This window comes from Protobothrops mucrosquamatus, unplaced genomic scaffold, assembly GCF_001527695.2.
Source record: "Protobothrops mucrosquamatus isolate PMUCROS unplaced genomic scaffold, P.Mucros_1.0 scaffold464, whole genome shotgun sequence".
Classification (NCBI taxonomy): domain Eukaryota; kingdom Metazoa; phylum Chordata; class Lepidosauria; order Squamata; family Viperidae; genus Protobothrops; species Protobothrops mucrosquamatus.
This window is the reverse complement of record NW_015386785.1, coordinates 1,846,380-1,865,339: the sequence shown is the minus strand read 5'-3', so window position 1 is coordinate 1,865,339 and position 18,960 is coordinate 1,846,380.

The following is an 18,960-nucleotide window of genomic DNA, read 5'->3' as shown; positions in this document are numbered from 1 at the left end:
GTGAAACAATTGAGTATGATTAATAATTTTTTCAGAGAATCGAGTTCAATGGATATTCGATCTTTGTCTCATTCTAATTTATGAAAAAAAAGACAAAATGCGATTCTCCTATCCTTATTCTCTTAGACTGTACAGCTTTAGATTACGTACCATTTCATCATAAAGCTTTTGAATAAAAAAAAATGTCCACTATTTTGTGAAAAAAAAAACAGTGGACATTTTTTTTATTCAAAAGCTTTATGATTTTTTGTGAAAAAAAATAGTGAACATAATGTGAAAAAAGCGGACTGTCCGCTCAAATAGTGGACACCTGGCAACTCTCTCTATATATATATTATATTTAAGTTTATTATTGTATGTTAGAGTTAAAGTATGCTAATTTTGTTTGTATTATGAATGGATAGCTTAATTTAGACTTGGGATGTTATGTATTTATCCCTGTACTCAGTTCTGGGAAGTCCGGTGGGGAGGGGGGAAGGGGATGAAGGGGTAGAATTATATAAAATTTGGTGTATTTATAAATATAATGTAAATGTTTGTCTTTAAGAAGAGGAGATGATCGGCTAGTACCCCTAAACTGCATTCAAGGTGGTGGAAAAGAAGGTGATGGGATGTGTAGGATAGTTGGAAAGGAGGAAAGAGGAGAGGTTGTGGTCAAGAGGGGGAGGAAGGAAGAGGGAAGTAGGTAGGAAGGTTGAGGGAGTGTGGATGCAGGGGGGGGACTGCCGATTATTTCTGAATACCTAATGAGTAGGCTTTTATGTGTTTGTTTTTCTAATGAAGTGCACCATATTTGTATTATTTGTTCATATGTTCATTTGAAAAAATTAATAAAAAATTAAAAAAAAAAACCACAGGTCTCTGAAGAATTAAAATTAAAATGTTACGTTGACAGTGATTATGCCAATAATGTGCAAACCAGAAAGTCCAATTCTGGGTTTGTGGTTTTATTTGGAGGGACTTTAATTGGTTGGAAGTTCAGAAAACAAACAACTGTAGCTATTTCTACTGCGGAAGCAGAATTTATTGCTCTGTCTGAACTTTGTTCAGAGGTAACCTGGTATGTACAGCTGTTAAAGGATTTAAACATAGAAGTTAAAGAAGCTGTGACAGTATTTGAAGATAATGCTGCTTGCATTAAAATGGCAACAGGTGACAGAATGAAAAGTAGAAGCAAGCATGTGGACATTAAGTATTGTAATGTCAGAGAAGCCATCAAAATTAAACTAATTCGCTTGTTTCATTGTTCTTCAGATGACTATCTGGCAGATGTAATGACCAAGCCATTGAATGGAGTACACCATGGGAAGAGTATTAAATTATTTGGTTTTATGTCTATTCCAGTGATAAAGGGAGGAGTATCAATGTGTAAGAATTTATGAACTGGAATAGCCATAGCAACAAACCAGCCAATGAGAACGGTTTTGATTAAGACACAGTATTGGCTGTGTGAAGCATGTGATGCAGTCTAGGTCTGGGCGTGTCTTAGTCTTTCCCTGTGTCCTGATCTCCTGAGTTAGTTGTTGATGTTCCCCAGAGCTGAATGAAACTGTATGTATCATGTTTATATATATATTATAGATAAAGTTTTTCTAAACTATGCCTCCTGCTCATTTTGAATATGTGCTTATGTTTTGGGCTTATTTTTGCACTGGAAAGCTGTAAAACTCTTAACATGAAGTATATCATTCATTATGTCCTTTAGTGCAGAGGTCCCCAACCTTTTGGGCACCAGAGACCGGTTACGTGGAGAGAGGTTTTTCCGTGGACTGGAGGGGGCGTGATTTTGTGTGCTGCCTGCATCCTGCGGATGGGGCTTTCCTTGTTTCTGCGGACTGGTTGCTGGCATGCCGCGGCTCGGTACTGGTCCACGGACTGGGGGTTGTGGACCTCTGCTTTAGTGGTTGTAGAAGTTCCTTCTCAAAGCACTTATAGTATTGACTTGTAAGGCCATCTGGTCCTGGAGCTTTACCTGGTTTCATTTTTTTAATAGCTTCTGATATTTCGAAGACTGTTATTGGGTCATTCATAAATTGCTTCTGGGATTGTAATAACTTAGGTAACCTTTGTCTTAAAAGATATTCATCTATTTTAGACCTATCTAACTCCTGTTTTTTATACAAGTTAGAATAAGAATTATGGAAAGTGTTTTTAACAAGTTTATTATCAGTTATTACTTTATCTCCTTCACAAATTTTCTCAATCATTCGCTTTTCCCTTTCCTTCCTTAATTTATATGCCAACCATCTCTCTGGTTTATTTGCAAATTCAAAATGTCTTTGTTTCACATACTTCATTTTTGTTTCTATTTCTTGAACTGTTAACATAGACAATTGTTGCTGTAACAATTTAATTTGATATGACATTTTTACATCCGTAGGTGTCTTTTGCAACTCAAGTTCTTTCTGTCTAATCTCACCTAATATTTTTTGCTTCTTTTCCAGGGATTTCTTCTTCTCTAGACAATTATACTGTATAAAATAATCCCTCATAATAGCTTTGCTTGCCTCCCACACAGTTGTTAAAGCTGTTTTCCTACCTAAATTATTATCAAAATACTCTTTTAATTTCTTTTTACAGTCTTTCACAATCATAATTCAACCTCTTTTCTCTAAGTACCAAAAACACTGGGTTATGATCAGAGAAGGATTTAGGTAAAATATCAACTTTTAAAATTTTATTTGCAACATTTTTAGAAATCCAAATCATGTCAATCCTTGAAAAGGATTTATATTTTTCTGAAAAAAAGTATATTGTCTAGCCCAGGGGTAGGCAACCTTGGCTCTTTTATGACTCGTGAACTTCCACTCCCAGAATTTCTGAGCCAGCCATAAAAGAGCCAAGGTTGCCTACCCCTGCTCTAGCCGAACCATTTTTATATCTCCACAAGTCTATTAATACGAAGTTATCCATCATGTTGAAGAAAATCTTCAGTAGTTTACCCTGGGAGGCTTTAATCCCCTTAAATGATGATCTGTCTAAAGCTGGTAAGGTCACTCTCTTCCAGTCCCCCAATTTGAACTAATTTACATATGAAAATGTTATTATCTGGTCCATAAGATATTCGAAAAATTTGCATTTATCATCATATGGCCTATATAGACCTACTACTATTGATTTTATTCCATTGAGCTCAATTTCCACTACAACAAATTTATTATAGTCATTTACTAAAAGTAGCTCAGGTTTAAGTTGGGGTTTTATATATAGAACAATTCCATTGGTCTTCTTTAAGCCAGCAGAAATAAATTCCTTCCCTAGTCGTTTATTTATTAAATATTTCTTATCCTGTTTCTTTTTTTTATAATATTTTTTAATTTTCCAGTTTTACACTTAAGTATTTAAAAAGCAATGTGGTGACTGGGTTAATCAATAGTTCAATAACAAAATCTTTAGTGCAAATCTCAGGTTACAACATCAGATATTTCTTCTCTTTTTCCCTTAACATTTACTGTCTTGTATTCAAGCTAGTACAATTCTAGTTATATCAACTCAGTAAAAACATCATTATTACATTTATCAATAAATTTTAGCTTATACATATCTTAATTACATTCAATCTTCATAAACAATCCATATCCTGTTATTAATTTTTGCCCAATTTTTATAGTTTTTCATCAATATTCCAATTTAACCTTTGATATTTATAATTTTTAGGCTTTGGGTAACCAAGATTTCTCTTGTCTCAATTCATAACAAAATATAATATCCAAAATACACATTTTATTTAGTTGAATATAATCTTGTTCTATTTCCTAAAAGTTGTCTCTTTCCCACCATATTAAATCATCTATTTAATAATATAATATCCCCTTTAATAAATCAAAACCATTATGTATATTACCTGGGTTAATCAATAAATCAAACATATTCATGATAATTCATTTTCTTTTTCCTTTTAGGTCTAATTTTTAAATATTAAACAGATAAAATCCTTATTTTCAACTAATTTGCAAGCATTTTAAATCTACTGACCAAAATTTCCCTTATCTCAACATCTCCCTTTAACCCTCTAATTAATAATATGAAATCCCCTCTAGTAAATCAAAACCCCAATTTTCTTCAACCTTATTCTGGCTTTCTTCCTTTGCCAACTAGGCTTCCATATCAATGCTTTTAGATCATCAAGTAGGTCTCCCTCTATTATTGTATATGTTATTTGAAATGAAGGGGACCATTTAAGTGCCAGTTTTCTGGAAGGACTAGTCCATTTGTATTTGTTAAATGGTCTCCCTGTTATTCCAGTTCCCCATGTTTGCTCTGATATATTTGTCTTCCATTCAATCTGTTCTTCTTTCTCAAATTTCTTCTGATTTATATAGAAAGTCATTTCCATTTTCAGTGTTGTCACTTCCTTTTCTGGATTTTCCATCAGCTGTATTTGTTGGTCAATTGAGTCCTCTGTCTTAGTATTTGATTGTCCCACTTCTTCTATTATCTTCTGCATTGTTGGTTCTTTGATTGTAGTCAAAGTTTGGATTTGTGTATCTAAGCTGGCGTCTTGATCTTTTATGTTGGGTCTCATTTTATCACAAGCTAAGAGAATGGTTTCATGTATTGCTTTCAACATGGAAATAATCTTTTCCTGGTCTTCATTCATCTCTTTCATGTGTTTATAAATAGTCTTTCTAGTAAAAGTTGTTTGTCAAGCAAAATTTTATAGTCCAAAGTATTTCAACATCTCAGATAGTGACCAATATTCCTCAAGTAAAGAGATAGGAAAGCAATTTCCCACATATAACTCTGAAAGTCAGTAAAGGTTTACATTCACAGTTCCAGTAGGCCAGTTATGCCGCCCAGCTGTACTTTTACAGCTAAGGCTCTCACAGGTGGTGCCAAGGTCAGAAAAGTCTTATCTAAGGTCTGGGCTTCAAGCCAAATCTCTTTTAGGAAATAACAAATTGTAATACCAAACCTCACCACAAGATGTCACTGATGCCATTTAAGGTTTTTTAAGTCCAAAATTTTTCTAATCCTTTATCCAATTTTATTTCTTTTTTGTGGATAAAAACAAGAGTCTCCAATAAAAATAGGAAAAATTTTGGTCCCCAAGTTTCAGGAACAAATAATTCCAATTAGATTAAAATTGTTCTTTTAATGCTTTGATTCTCCTGGGTATTCTTAGAGGGTGGGATAGAAATTCCCTTCCCTCTCTCCTTGCAGGGGGGATAGATGTTCCGAACAGCTTTTACAGGAAGAGAAGGTACTTAGGGTAAAGAGAAGATCAGATCTCACCCAGTTTCATCCACGTTGCTTTCGAAGTGCTTGATGGTGAGTTTGACTTCGTTTGTCTGCAGCCTAATGACGGGCCATATTGCTATGGCCCGTCTTTTCTCCGCCAGTTTGGAGGGCTGCCCCGGATCAAGCGGAAGGGCTGCCACCCTCCCGTGATCAAGTGGGGGTCCCCTCCTTGCTCATCGCCTCTACAGGGTGACTTTCGACCCTTTCCAGGGTCCCCCAGCGAAGGGAAATCGGACGTGGAAGACGGAGCTCGCCTTCAAAACATCTGCAGCGACTGCATCGGCAAACCGGAAGTTTCTTAATATGTGTTTCTTGAAGGCAAATTATATCAACATTAAGTTTCCTCAAATAATGAAATATTTTTTTATGTTTGGATTGGGCATTTGCCCCATTAATATTCCAGGTGATAGCCTTAATCTCCATCTTTGCACAAAGTAACAGATTCCTATACCATTATCTCCATACTACCCTCTTGGCATTGTTCTGCCGCAGAATTCTTGTCTCCATCCAGTTCCTCAGCTGACTCTAAAATTAGTTTATATCTAATCAGAAAATCCTTGGCTTTTTATATGGAGTTCAATCTGAATATTTGCTCCTGATAAATAAATATCACTCCTTCAAGTTTAAAATATTGGTAAGAAAAGCATAGGTTTTCCTTTTTCTCAAAATTCTCAATGGGATTTCCTTCTGATAAATATGTATCAATATGATGAATCTTCAGAGACGGTCAAACCTACAATACAATGGAAACTAATTGAAGAATAATAAAAAAACCTACAATGGATGGGACTCAGGAAAGGGTAACACAAAGGGAGGATGTAAAATAAACACATAGGCAAAAATTAGCTGGGTCTCAGAGTGGGAAAAGGAAGAAGACAAACTATAAAAAAAACAGCTGTAAGAGGAAATAGCTAGCCAGGAAAGACATGTTGAATTGGAAAACAGGAAAACAAGCTGAATAAGATAAGAAGAAAGTCATACTGAATTGAAAAACTGGAAAGAACCTATTGTTCTCCAGCACTGGAGATGGAGGATCCACCCATGGGTTGAGACTGTATTCCTGCCCAATCAGATCAAGTCAGCCAAAGTTGTCACGCCCTGTCCTTGGACATATGCCCAGTCTTGACTTGATCTTGCCCAAGAACAGGACGTACAACTCTGGCTCTTAGGTACAGTCTGGACTATCGTAATTATTATAATTGGATTATCAAAATTTTTCACTAAATTCGCAGTTCCCCTGTGGCTCTGCAGTGGGGGGGGGGAATTAATCGGGAGATAGAAGGGGGCCCCTTCTCTCTCCCCTCCCTCCAGGAGCTCACAGCTCAGAACTAAGGAATTTAGTATCGTGGATTCTAAATTTAAACATCAGGAGCAGCTAGGAAGTTGTTGAAGGTCAGCTCTCTCTTTTTTCCTTCCGCGCGTTTTTTCCGGCAAAGCCTCTTGTTACGGGGATTGCGGCTGCATCCCCGGGGAGGCCACTTTTGCGGAGAAAGCCTTTGGGCGGCAAAGGCCTCTCTCTCAAAAATCGCGGCTGCAGCGCTCCTGGGGATTGCGGCTGCATCCCCGGGGAGGCTTTTTTTGCGGAGAAGGTTTTTTGGCGCCGAAGGCTCACTCGAAAATCGCGACTGCAATGCTCCTGGGCAAGCCGTTTGTTGGGTAGGGAAACTCCCATCATCTTTAAGGCTTATTCGTTGGAAAAGGCCCGAGTGTCATTGCTAGCCGAATTTCGGCCGTTTTCTTGTCTTTTTTCCGGATCGGAAGGCGGACAAGAGGACGGAGCCGAGGCGGCTGGTCAGCTGTTTGGTGGATGATCGCGGAGCGGTTAACAGCTGCTTCGCTCATAGAGGGCCCTAGATAGCTCCCAACTGTCATATTTTGACAGTTGGTTCTGGCGCGGCCGCCATTTTGACCGCAGGGTGCAATACTAAAAACTTTGGTCTAGAAGCCTAAGTTGTCAGAGGCATTGCTAGCCTCGTTGTCACCTTCCTCGGGAAGACAGTGATTTTCTGTGAATACAAGTCCCCAGAAGAAGGAATTAAATAAACACTTAGGTGGGCTATTTGATTCCCTCAGGACTGGCCACCATTTTATGATCGGCGGCCATTTTGTCACCAGGGTTCCATCACCATCTATAGAGGGTTCCCTCTGCAGCCCTTTGGGCTGACTCATTCACTTCAAAAGGCCTTTTTTTCCCTAGCTTGGTGCCTCCTGGGTCTGATTATTTGGCAGCCTTATTTAGTAACCGGCAGCCTCTTCTTGTGCTGTGTACTATAACTTCAATATTCACTGGAAGTTTTTTTGGCGTGCATCAAATTTACCTACTTCCAGTAATTTCAGTGGACTCACGGTGACCCCTCAGAGCACCGGTCCTTGATTGTGGCACGTTTGCTACGGGTACCAGGCATTCCCATAGCGTGCCTGTGGTTGCCCGTGTTGCATCGGTACCTGGGTCACAGGCGCTCCTTGGAAGGACGCCTGTTCGCACCCAAGGTGATAATTCCCTCTAGATACCGGAGGCCCCCAATCGAGCCCCAGCGCTATCAGAGGATGGAAAGTATGGATCCCCTTGAGAAGGAGGTCGTGTCCCCTTCATTGGCTGTCATGAACTCTATGCCATCTCATCCGGATGGATCCGAAAGGGCTGCGCAAAACACTAAGACAAAATCTGCAAAAAAGTCATCCAAGGGGGCAGATAAGCACGCCACCAGGAGACACCAAGCTCTGGAAAGGGAGTTCTCTAGGGCACAAAAGATTGCTTGACTGGACAGTTCTCAGACAGGGGGGCGGGTACAAGAGCCCCAGATCCCGATTACTCAGTCACATCAGCATATACCAGAGGCCACTTTCACCCCCACTGCGGCCGGGCTTCGCCAGGCCGAACATCTTTCCCGTCTGAAGAGCGATTGGCCATGTTAATTGCACAGGCAGTGGACCGCGCTCTGGACGCTAGGACAATTCCTAAACCTCCAGTCATAGTTCCCCCTCCTACCCATCATCTGACAGTTGAACCTCAGTCCGGCCCCTCCTCACCGGCTGAATCCTTGTACTCTGAGGGATTGTCGCTACCTGATCAGGGCTCTGACCAGGAGTTTCCGATGTCTGAGGAAGAGGAACAGTCGGCGGATGCTCCAGCGTCCACTGGAATGTTCCACTCTTCGGCATTTGTTACATTGCTCCGCAAGGTTTCTTCCACCGCACACCTTGGTTCTGAACCCCCTTCCACATCGGCTACTACTACGCCTGATTCGGAATTGGATCCAAATTTTACTGAACCGGTGGCAACTCAGCACCGGATCCCATGTCCGCCCATGTTTCTATCTGCTGTAAAGAAGCAATGGGCGCTACCAGCCTCCTTTCCCCTTCCGAGCGCCACTGATAAAAAGCTGTTCAACGTGGCCAAGGAATTGGAGGAAGCGCTGGAGGTCCCTGCGGTGGACGAGCCTTTCGGACCATTGATTTCTCCAACAGCCATAGCGGGGGACATTTCGGAAGCATTGAAGTCAGAGGACCATAAGTGCGAGTTATCTTTTCGCAGGATTCACCAGGCAACCGCATGGGCCATTAGGCCAGCGACCTCAGCGTCGTTCTTCACTAGAGCTGCCCACCGTTGGCTAAAACAACTGCAGGCCCGCACCCCCAAAGACGATGTCCGTTCCCAGCAGGACATCAGTAAGATGGTTGCAGCAATGGAATACGCCTCGGATGCTACGCTCCAGGCGACTAAGTTTGCCTCCAGAGCTATGGCCTCAGGGGTCACCAGTCGACGCATGCTTTGGCTTAAGCATCGGCAAGTGGCGTCTGTCCTCTGCTCCGTATCAGGGGGGTAAATTATTTGGTGAGGCTTTGACCCCTTATCTCTCAGAGAATAAGGATAAACGCAAAGTGCTCAACCATATCCTTAAGAAATCAGATAAGAGACAAAATTATGTCTCCCGTAGGCAGTCCTTTCGGGGGGGGGGAATAGATACAATTATTCACACTCTTTTTGTCCTTTCCCACCCAGACTGGACCGACAAGAGGGGCAATTTGACAGACAGGCGAGCAAGCCCAGGCAACAATACCAGGGTCACCAGGGTAAGCGGCCCTTTCGAGGGAGCGGCCGGCCATTTCGTCGCTCCAGGTGACTCCCCGGCAACGGGACCTCCCATAGGGGGCAGACTATCGCTGTTCTTCCACCAATGGGAGTCCACCACCACGGACAAGTGGGTTCTGAATACAATAAGGGCCGGACTTTACCTGGAGTTCATCTCCACACCTGTAAACAGGTTCATTTCTTGCCCATTCCCCCGAAACCTAGTCAAAAGAAATCTGATGAGTCAGGCCATCCAACATCTTCTGGAGATAAGGGCCATAGAAACCGTCCCGGTGGACCAGAGAGGTCGGGGATTTTTCTCCGTCCTCTTTGTCGTTCCAAAACCGTCAGGAGGATGGAGAGCCATCCTGGATCTAAAAAATTTGAATCGTCATATAACATATCAAAAATTCAAGATGCAGACGCTCCGCTCCATCTTGGGGAGCGTGAGAAAGGGAGACTTCCTGACATCCATCGATCTCACGGAAGCGTATCTCCATATCCCCATCTCTGTCGACCACCGGCGGTTTCTACGGTTCAGTTACAAGGGAGAGCATTATCAATACAGAGCTCTACCCTTTGGCCTCTCGTCGGCTCCCAGGGTGTTTACCAAGATCCTGGCGGTCCTGGCAGCTCGCCTACGGATGGTACCAATCAGGGTCCAGTGTTACCTGGACGACATCCTGATCCGGTTGACCTCCGCCCACTCGGCACGACAGGATCTCGACCGGGTAGTACGGCTGCTCCAGGATCACGGGTTCTCAGTAAACTTCCCCAAGAGTCATATGGTCCCCACGACTCGACTATTGCATTTGGGGGCTGTCATAGACACCATGGAATGCCGGGTGTATTTGTCCCAGGAACGTTTGACCAACCTGAGAAAATCCATCCGTCAAGTACGCAAGGGGCAGAGGGTTTCCCTACTCAGCCTTTCCAGAGTACTAGGACAGATGATATCGGCCATAGAAATAGTGCCGTGGGCCAGGCTCCACTCCAGGGAATTGCAGTGGTTTCTGCTCCCCTTCCAGAGGCAGAACATCAGTGCCTCTCAGACAAGGGTGAGGCTTCCACCTCAGGTCTCGCTTTCCCTCAAGTGGTGGCTGTCCCCAGCCGTCCTCAAAGGGTCGTTGTTCAAGGAGCCGGAGCGGCTCCTCTTCACGACTGATGCCAGCCTCTTTGGATGGGGGGCGCATCTTCGTTCCCACTGGGCACAGGGCCATTGGTCTCATTTAGACCTCCGCCACGACATCAACTGGTTGGAACTGAGGGCCATACATTTAGCTCTCCTTCACTTCCACAGCCAGGTCCGAAGGCGTCATGTACTGGTCCTCACGGACAACGTGACTGCCAAGGCTCATGTAAACAGGCAGGGGGGCACTCATTCTCGGACCCTTCTGAACGAGGCGCTGATATTGGGGACCTGGGCAGAGCACAATCTAGCGTCCATCAAGGCCGAGCACATCTCGGGGAAGGACAATACCCAGGCAGATGTCTTGAGCAGAGCGACAATAGACCACTCAGAGTGGAGGATTCACCCGAGGGTCTTCAAAGAGATCTGCCATCGCTTTGGTCTACCTTTAGTGGACCTATTCGCCTCACCGGCCAACACCCAGCTCCCCCGCTTCTTCTCCTGCTTCCCGGCTCAGGGAGCGGAGCAGATAGATGCACTGCGCTCTCCATGGCCTCGGGGTCTGCTGTATGCTTTTCCACCTCTCCCTCTTCTTCTGGCGGTGGTACGCAAACTACTCCGGGAAGACGCGGAGATTCTACTTGTAGCCCCGTATTGGCCACGGAGACCGTGGTTTGCCGACCTGCTGGGTCTCTCCATAACAGAGCCGTGGAAGATTCCTCCAGACAGGATATCACTCAGTCAGGGAGCCATCCTACATCCGGATCCCCAGTGGCTGCAGCTAGCCGTCTGGCACTTGAGCGCTACTATTTGTCGAGGCAATCTTGCTCCTTAAGGGTCATTGAGATAATACAGGCATCCCGTCGCCCATCCACGAATCGCATTTATGAGGCTATGTGGAAAAACTTTGTGCTTGGTGCAACAGACATCAGTTGTCTCTCTCAAGACTCAATATTCCTAATATTTTGGAATATTTGTCGGAGGGTCTGGACAAAGGTTTGGCCCCTAATACATTACGTAGGCAATTAGCTGCGCTCTTGACCGTTCTCGCCTGGGAATCCGGAGGGTCGTTAGCTCACCACCCGCTGCTCCGCTCTTTCCTTAAGGGAGCAGCCAACACCAGGCCGCCGGCGGTGCATAGATATCCTTCCTGGGAGTTGCCTCGGGTTCTTCGGGCTCTAACAAGGTCACCCTTCGAACCACTAGCATCATGTGATATGAGTCACCTGGCACACAAGGTAGCCTTCTTGGTGGCCATCACGTCGGCTCGACGTATATCCGAGCTGGCGGCACTGTCGGTCCGTGAGGATCTGTGCATTTTTCACCCGGACCGCGTGGTTCTCCGTTTGGACCCTACCTTTGTTCCAAAGGTGAATTCGCTATTTCATAGGAGCCAAGAGGTTGTTCTACCGGACTTTTGCCCTAGACCATCGCGTATCCTGGAACGGCAATGGCATTGCTTGGATGTCCGCAGGGCGCTCCATTACTATGTCGCACGAACAGCGGATTTCCGCACATCAGAAGCCCTGTTTGTTTCCTTTCACCCCTCTTCCAGGGGTAGGAAGGTTTCCTCTTCCACGATTGGCAGGTGGATCAGGGCGTGCATCACCGAGGCATATCGGGCGGAGTCATTGCCGGTTCCACGAGGGGTCACAGCTCACTCCACAAGGAACGCTTCTACGTCTGTGGCTTGGAACACTCAAGCTTCCATTGAGGAGGTTTGTAGAGCGGCCACATGGTCCACTCCATCTCCTTTTATTCGGCACTAGAAAGTCGATAAATTTGCCTCGGCGGAGGCTTCCTTTGGTAGGAGGGTCCTCCAGCAAGTAGTTTGCCAAAGTGCCACACCGGACCAGTCCGCTTCCCTCCCTCAGGGACAGTAGGCTTTGGTATGTCCCATGGGTGGATCCTCCATCTCCAGTGCTGGAGAAGGGGCGTTGTCTTACCTGAACGCCTTTTCTCAGCACGGAGATGGAGGATCCACCTCCCTCCCTGTTTATAGGGAATTGTTTAGCCTTGTAGGTAATTAGTGTATGAGCCAGTACGTCATCGATCAGTCAAGGGCTACGCTCGCGTCAAGACTGGGCATATGTCCAAGGACAGGGCGTGACAACTTTGGCTGACTTGATCTGATTGGGCAGGAATACAGTCTCAACCCATGGGTGGATCCTCCATCTCCGTGCTGAGAAAAGGCGTTCAGGTAAGACAACGCCCCTTCTAAAAAGGGCATAAATATCCACAGAGCTCAAAATAACCTTTTAAATAAGTCTAATTTTTCTTATTGTACATGTGAATATGATTTAATATGTTAGCAGGAAATGTGTAAGAAGCGGATGGAAAGAGTGTAACCTCATAGTACCTCAGCCAATGGGGAATGAGGAGGGATGTGGCAGCTGGGACAGCGCTGTATAAAGAAGGGAATATTTTGGATTAGAACTTTGAAGAGAACCAAGCATTGAAAGCTTCTCTTCCGGTTATTGCAATAAACAAAACAAAATGCCTTCACTGTGTCTTGGCTGGTTATTGCTCAGGCAAGCTTGCCTCTGGTCACGAAGGAAAGTAGCCAGGAGCACATAATACTTAGCACAATAATATCCACATTTTCCATTCTCAGTTTCGATTTAAAATGGCAATCCAATACAAGATCTCTTGTTGTTCTTCTTACAAAGCGAACTAACACATCCCTTGGTAGCCTTCTCATAGTAGCAGATCTGGAGTTTACTTTGAACACATTATCTATCTCTAGATTCATATTTTTCTCTTCTCAATTGATCAGCTGAGTCAGGGTTTTAACCATCCTTAATCTAATGTCTTCTCCTGATTGTTCAGGAATAGCTCAAAATCTTAATTGGAACTGTTTTATATGACATTCCAAAATTGCATTTTGGTCCAAATCAGCTTCCAGCAAATTATTTACCTTCTCCATCTCATGTTCCAAAAGGTCAGATCTCACTTCCACCTTCTTAATCTCTCCAGTCAAGTGCTGTATTTCACCACGCAGCTCTTTTTTGCTAAAGAATCAAATTTAGCTTCAATATTTCTTCCCATGTTCTGAATTAACTCATGTGTCTTGGCTGTATATTCATCCAAAAATGGTTTTAAGAGCTCTAAATCCCCTGATAACCTTTCAGTCTTCTCCATTCTCTTCTTGGTCATCATGTTTAATGTATAGCTAAAGCTTAAAATTTGAAGTTAAACACTTTAAAGTTATAAATTATAACTTTAAATTATTATAAGTCCAATAATTTGCAAAACTAGTAAAAAAAAGTAATGGTTAACCATATCAGTCTTTTGTTTTTTTAAGAATTATCCATTCTTTTACCCATGTTAATACGGATGCTTGATAGTATAGAACCCACTCTGGTAGGCCAAATCCCCCATTTCCCTTAGCATCTTGTAACATTTTCATCTTAATTCTAGCTTCCTTTCCTTGCCAAATGAATTTCGAAATTAATGAATTCAATTCTCCAATTTTATAGGTATTGTTTGAAATAAAAATAAAAATAAGATTTTTGGTAGTAAACCATATCAGTCATTTGGCTCCCTCTTGTGGTCAACCAACATTACTGACTGAGGAAAAGCCTTAAAAGAGAGAGAGAGAGAGAGAGAAAAGGCACAGTCTGGACCAATCAAAAGCTGTTAAACTCGGTATTATTTCACTCTCCCCTCACAGCAAACTCAAAGCCTCTTTTAAACAATCTTTTGTTTTAAAGGCAAAAAAGAAGAACAGATAAATCCACAGAATCAATGAGCCAAATAGAGTCCTCCAAAGAGTTATATCCTTAAGTTTTAAAAATAGTTTCCACAATGATTTCCAGCTTCTTTAGTTTGGCACAGAAAAGCTGACTCCTCCTTCCACATCATTTTTAAAGTTATAGAGCTTCAGAAATGACGATAGTTCCACAAAAAGAAAATGACAAGCTGCAACTAGAGGAAGTCTCTCTTGACAAGAAAGGTAAATATATTGAGAAATAAGTGTCTATGAACTGGCAGCATCCCTTAATGTCAAAATAAACGGCTGGTTCTTACACAGTGAACTTGCATGGTTGCCCCACCCCAGCCCAGACTCACCCGATTACTTCTTCATAAAGAAGTAGTCTGAGAGCGTCCGGCTATTCAGGGGAACAAGAGCATTGATTTCCAGAGCTTCCCCTTTCCTAGAGAAGTTTCTTCTGGCTTAGAAGACATTCTAAGCCTAAAACTGTGGAGAATCTGCAGGAGCTCTAATGAGGTCCTGCTGGCAGGGAACCCTTCTTCCAGCAGAAGTCCTCACCTCGTGGTATTTCAGTGATCACGAGAACTGTGAGGAATCAGCCCAGAACTACACGGGAGAATCTTGTCAATGATCTCAAGGCAGCTGGGATCATAGTCACCAAAAAAACAATTGGTAACAGACTACACAATGAAGGACTGAAATCTTGCAGTGCTCGCAAGGTCCCGCTGCTCAAGAAAGCACATGTACAGGCCCATCTGAAGTTTGCCAATGAACATCTAAATGATTCAGAGGAGAACTGGGTGAAAGTGTTGTGGTCAGATGAGACTAAAAACGAGCTCTTTGGCATCAACTCAACTCACAGTGTTTGGAGGAGGAGGAATGCTGCCTATGACCCCAAGAACACCATCCCCACTGTCAAATATGGTGGAAACATTATGCTTTGGGGGTGTTTTTCTGCTAAGGGAACAGGACAACTTCACCACATCAAAGGGACGATGGACAGGGACATGTACCGTCAAATCTTGGGTGAGAACCTCCTCCTCTCAGCCAGGGCATTGAAAATGGGTCGTGGATGGGTATTCCAGCATGCCAATGACCCAAAACACACAGCCAAGAAGAAGCACATTCAGGTCCTGGAGTGGCCTAGCCAGTCTCCAGTCCTTAATCCCATAGAAAATCTGTGGAGGGAGCTGAAGGTTCGAGCTGTCAAATGTCAGCCTCGAAACCTTAATGACTTGGAGAGGATCTGCAAAGAAGAGTGGGACAAAATCCCTCCTGAGATGTGTGCAAACCTGATGGCCAACTACAAGCAACGTCTGACTTCTGTGATTGCCAGCAAAGGTTTTGCCACCAAGTACTAAGCCATGTTTTGTGAAGGGATCAAATACTTATTTCATTCATTAAAATGCAAATCAATTTATTATTTTTTTTAAATTTGTTTTTCTGGATTTTTTTGTTGTTATTCTGTCTCTCAATGTTAAAATAAATCTACCATTAAAATTATAGACTGATCATTTCTTTGTCAGTGAGCAAACGTACAAAATCAGCAGGAGATCAAATAATTTTTCTCTCACTGTATATGGAAGTGTGTGTGTGTGCACATATACATACATAGATATGTAACTACATACATACGTACATTATGTATATGGAATTGTTTATATAAGAACATAAAATAAATTGACATCTTAGGAGCAATAGTCATTTTAATAGTGGCTATTTTACCAATCAGTAGTAAAGCTTTTACCTTGACCTTCGTAATTTTAATCTTTCATATGGTATAGGCATAATTATGTTTCTTTAATTGGAGCCATCTCGATATAATAATTACCATACATAGAATTTTCCTGGGCTGTAATGAAGTCCAGTAGATTCTTTTTTCTTTTCTTTTTTCAAATTTTATTAAATGTACATTTTAAAAACAAAAATGGACATGATTCAACTTCCCTGGCTTCAACAGTGCTATTAGTATTACCTTATGTTAGAGCAGTGGTTCTCAACCTGTGGGTCGGGACCCCATTTGGGGTCGATCGACCATTTCATGGGGGTCGCCAAGCAAGGCTGTCCGCCATTTTTTTGTCCACCATTTTTTTTGTCTGCCATTTTTTCCCCTTTTCCGGCGGGTGCCTTACCTCCCTTGAGCTGGGCCAGCTGGTGGTCGGCCTGCTCCGTCTCTGTCGCTTGCCAGCTACGCCTCGGCCGGTGCAGGGGGCGGAACCACGCATGCGCGGTGCTCCCGGGCAGGGAAAGTCCTCGACTTACGACCGGTTGGGTAGTCCTCAACTTACGACCGGTTTAGTCCTCGACTTACGACCGGTTTAGTCCTCGACTTACGACCAGTTTAGTCCTCGACTTACGACCGGTTGGGGTCGCGGCATTAAAAAGGTTGAGAACCACTGTGTTAGAGAAAGAAAAACAGAAACTTAAAATACATTCTATAACAGGACAGAGTATAACAAACTGTGCGTATAACATCTGTAAATTTTTTGATAAACCATCTTTTAATCATCAACGTATTTACATATCTTTCAGTTGTGTCCTAATATAGGTACTAATAAGAAGTCCTTATGATATCAACTAGTCAATCGATAATCATCTCAGCGATCCTCCTTATCTCTAACCAATCGTACAAATTTTTCCAAATTTCATAATACTCTGTTTCAGTTTTATTTTTAATTTCTAGAGTTAACCTGTCCATTTCGGCGCAGGATAAAATTTTATTTATTATTTCTTCCTCAGTGGGAGTTTCCTTTCCTTTCCATTTTTGGGCGTATGCCAATCTTGCAGAAGTTAAAATATGCAATAGTAAGTAAAAAGATGCTTTGCTGAGTTTATCATTAATAATCCCTAATGAGAAGATTTTTGGTTTTAAATCAATTTTTTGTAATAGTATTTCTTCCAGCCAATTTTTTATCTGATTCCAAAAATTTTGCGCCTTTGAACATTCCCACCACATGTGATAGTAAGTCCCTGGAAGCCTTCTACATTTCCAGCATGTTAGTGAGGTTTTTTTTATCTATTTTTGCTAGCCTTGTAGGGGGAAGGTGCCATCTATAAAACATCTTGTATAAATTTTCTTTGTAGGAGCTGGCTAGCGTTAACCTCCTGTTTCTGTCCCATAATGATTGCCAATTATCTAGGTCAATACTGTAACCAAAATTTTTACTCCAGATTAACATTGTTTCTTTTACCTGTTCTAACAAATCTTGTTCTAATAAATATTGATATATCTTTTTTATCATTTGATCTTCTGTTCCTAGAAGGATTTTATCTAATTGTGTATGCTCTAATTTTATCCCTGGTTCTTTTTTGTCTTTTCTGTATCGCGACTGTATTTGTAAGTATGCCCACCATTCCAACTCTATACCATCTTCTGATTATCTTTTCCTTGTTTTCAGGTCCCCATTCTCATCTAAGATATCTTTATATGTAATTACTCTTCCTAAATTTATGAATTTTGGGTGCATTAATATCTCTAATATGGATAGCCAATTAGGAATTTTTACATAATTAAATGTTTTAATTTTTATCCACACGTCTAATAGTGCCCGTCTAATATGGTGATTCTGAAAGTACTGATGAGCCTTATATTTCCCGTCCCACATTATAGCATGCCACCCTATTTGCATGTCATGGCCTTCTAATGACAGTAGTCTTCTGTTCCTTAAGTGTATCCAATCCTTTATCCATACCGATATTGCTGCTTGATAATATTTTTCCCAATTCGGGAGGCCGAGTCCTCCTCTTTCCTTTGCATCCTGTAATAATTTTAATTTAATTCTCGGTTTTCTACCTTGCCAGATAAATTTGGATGTAATTCTGTTTAAATTTTCAAAAAAAATCCTTGCCTAATTTAATTGGTACACATTGAAATAAAAAGAGTAATTTGGGAAGTATATTCATCTTGATTGTCGCTATTCTCCCCATAAAGGAGAGCTGCAATTTTTTCCATCTGTCTAAGTCTGCTATAATTTGATCTATTAATTTGTCATAATTTTCTCTTTTGAATGTAGTACATCTTGTCGACTGTTGGATCCCTGAGTACCTTACTCTTTTAGATGTCTGGATATTGATTTTTTCTACTAGCTCAGTTTCTTGTAAATTGGACATGTTTTTAACTAACACTTTAGTTTTTTCTTTATTAATTTTCAACCCTGTGACATCTCCATAATTTTCCAGCACCTGTAATAATTTTGTTCCAGATTCTAAGGGGTCTTCCAAAATGAAAACTAAATCATCTGCATAAGCCTGTAATTTAAATGTCTCTTTTCTGATTTCTAATCCTTTAATCAGCCTATCTTTTCGGATTATTCTTGTAAGTACTTCTAAAGAAAGAATAAATAATAAAGGAGATAGTGGACAACCTTGTCTCGTGCCTTTTTGTATTTGAATGCTATTTGTTAATTCTCCGTTTATGATTACTTTGGCTTCTTGTTTAGAGTAGATTGCTTTAAACATGTTTATAAACTTTTCCCCGAATTCCATCTGTTTAAGTTGAATCGACATAAAATTCCATTTAACATTATCAAACGCTTTCTGAGAATCAACAAAAATCAATGCCATTTGTTTTTCGCTATGTAATTTATAATAATAATAATAATAATTTAATAATAATAATAATTTAATTTGTACCCCGCCCTTCTCCTCACCGGACTCAGGGCGGCTCACAGCCTTATAAAACCACAATACAATAAATATCTACATTAAAACCAAATTAAAAGAAAATATTTGAAAAGGCCAATCATTTAAAATTACCCTTAAAATTACCCTTAAAAACCCCACTAAAATTCCCTAGGCCAGACC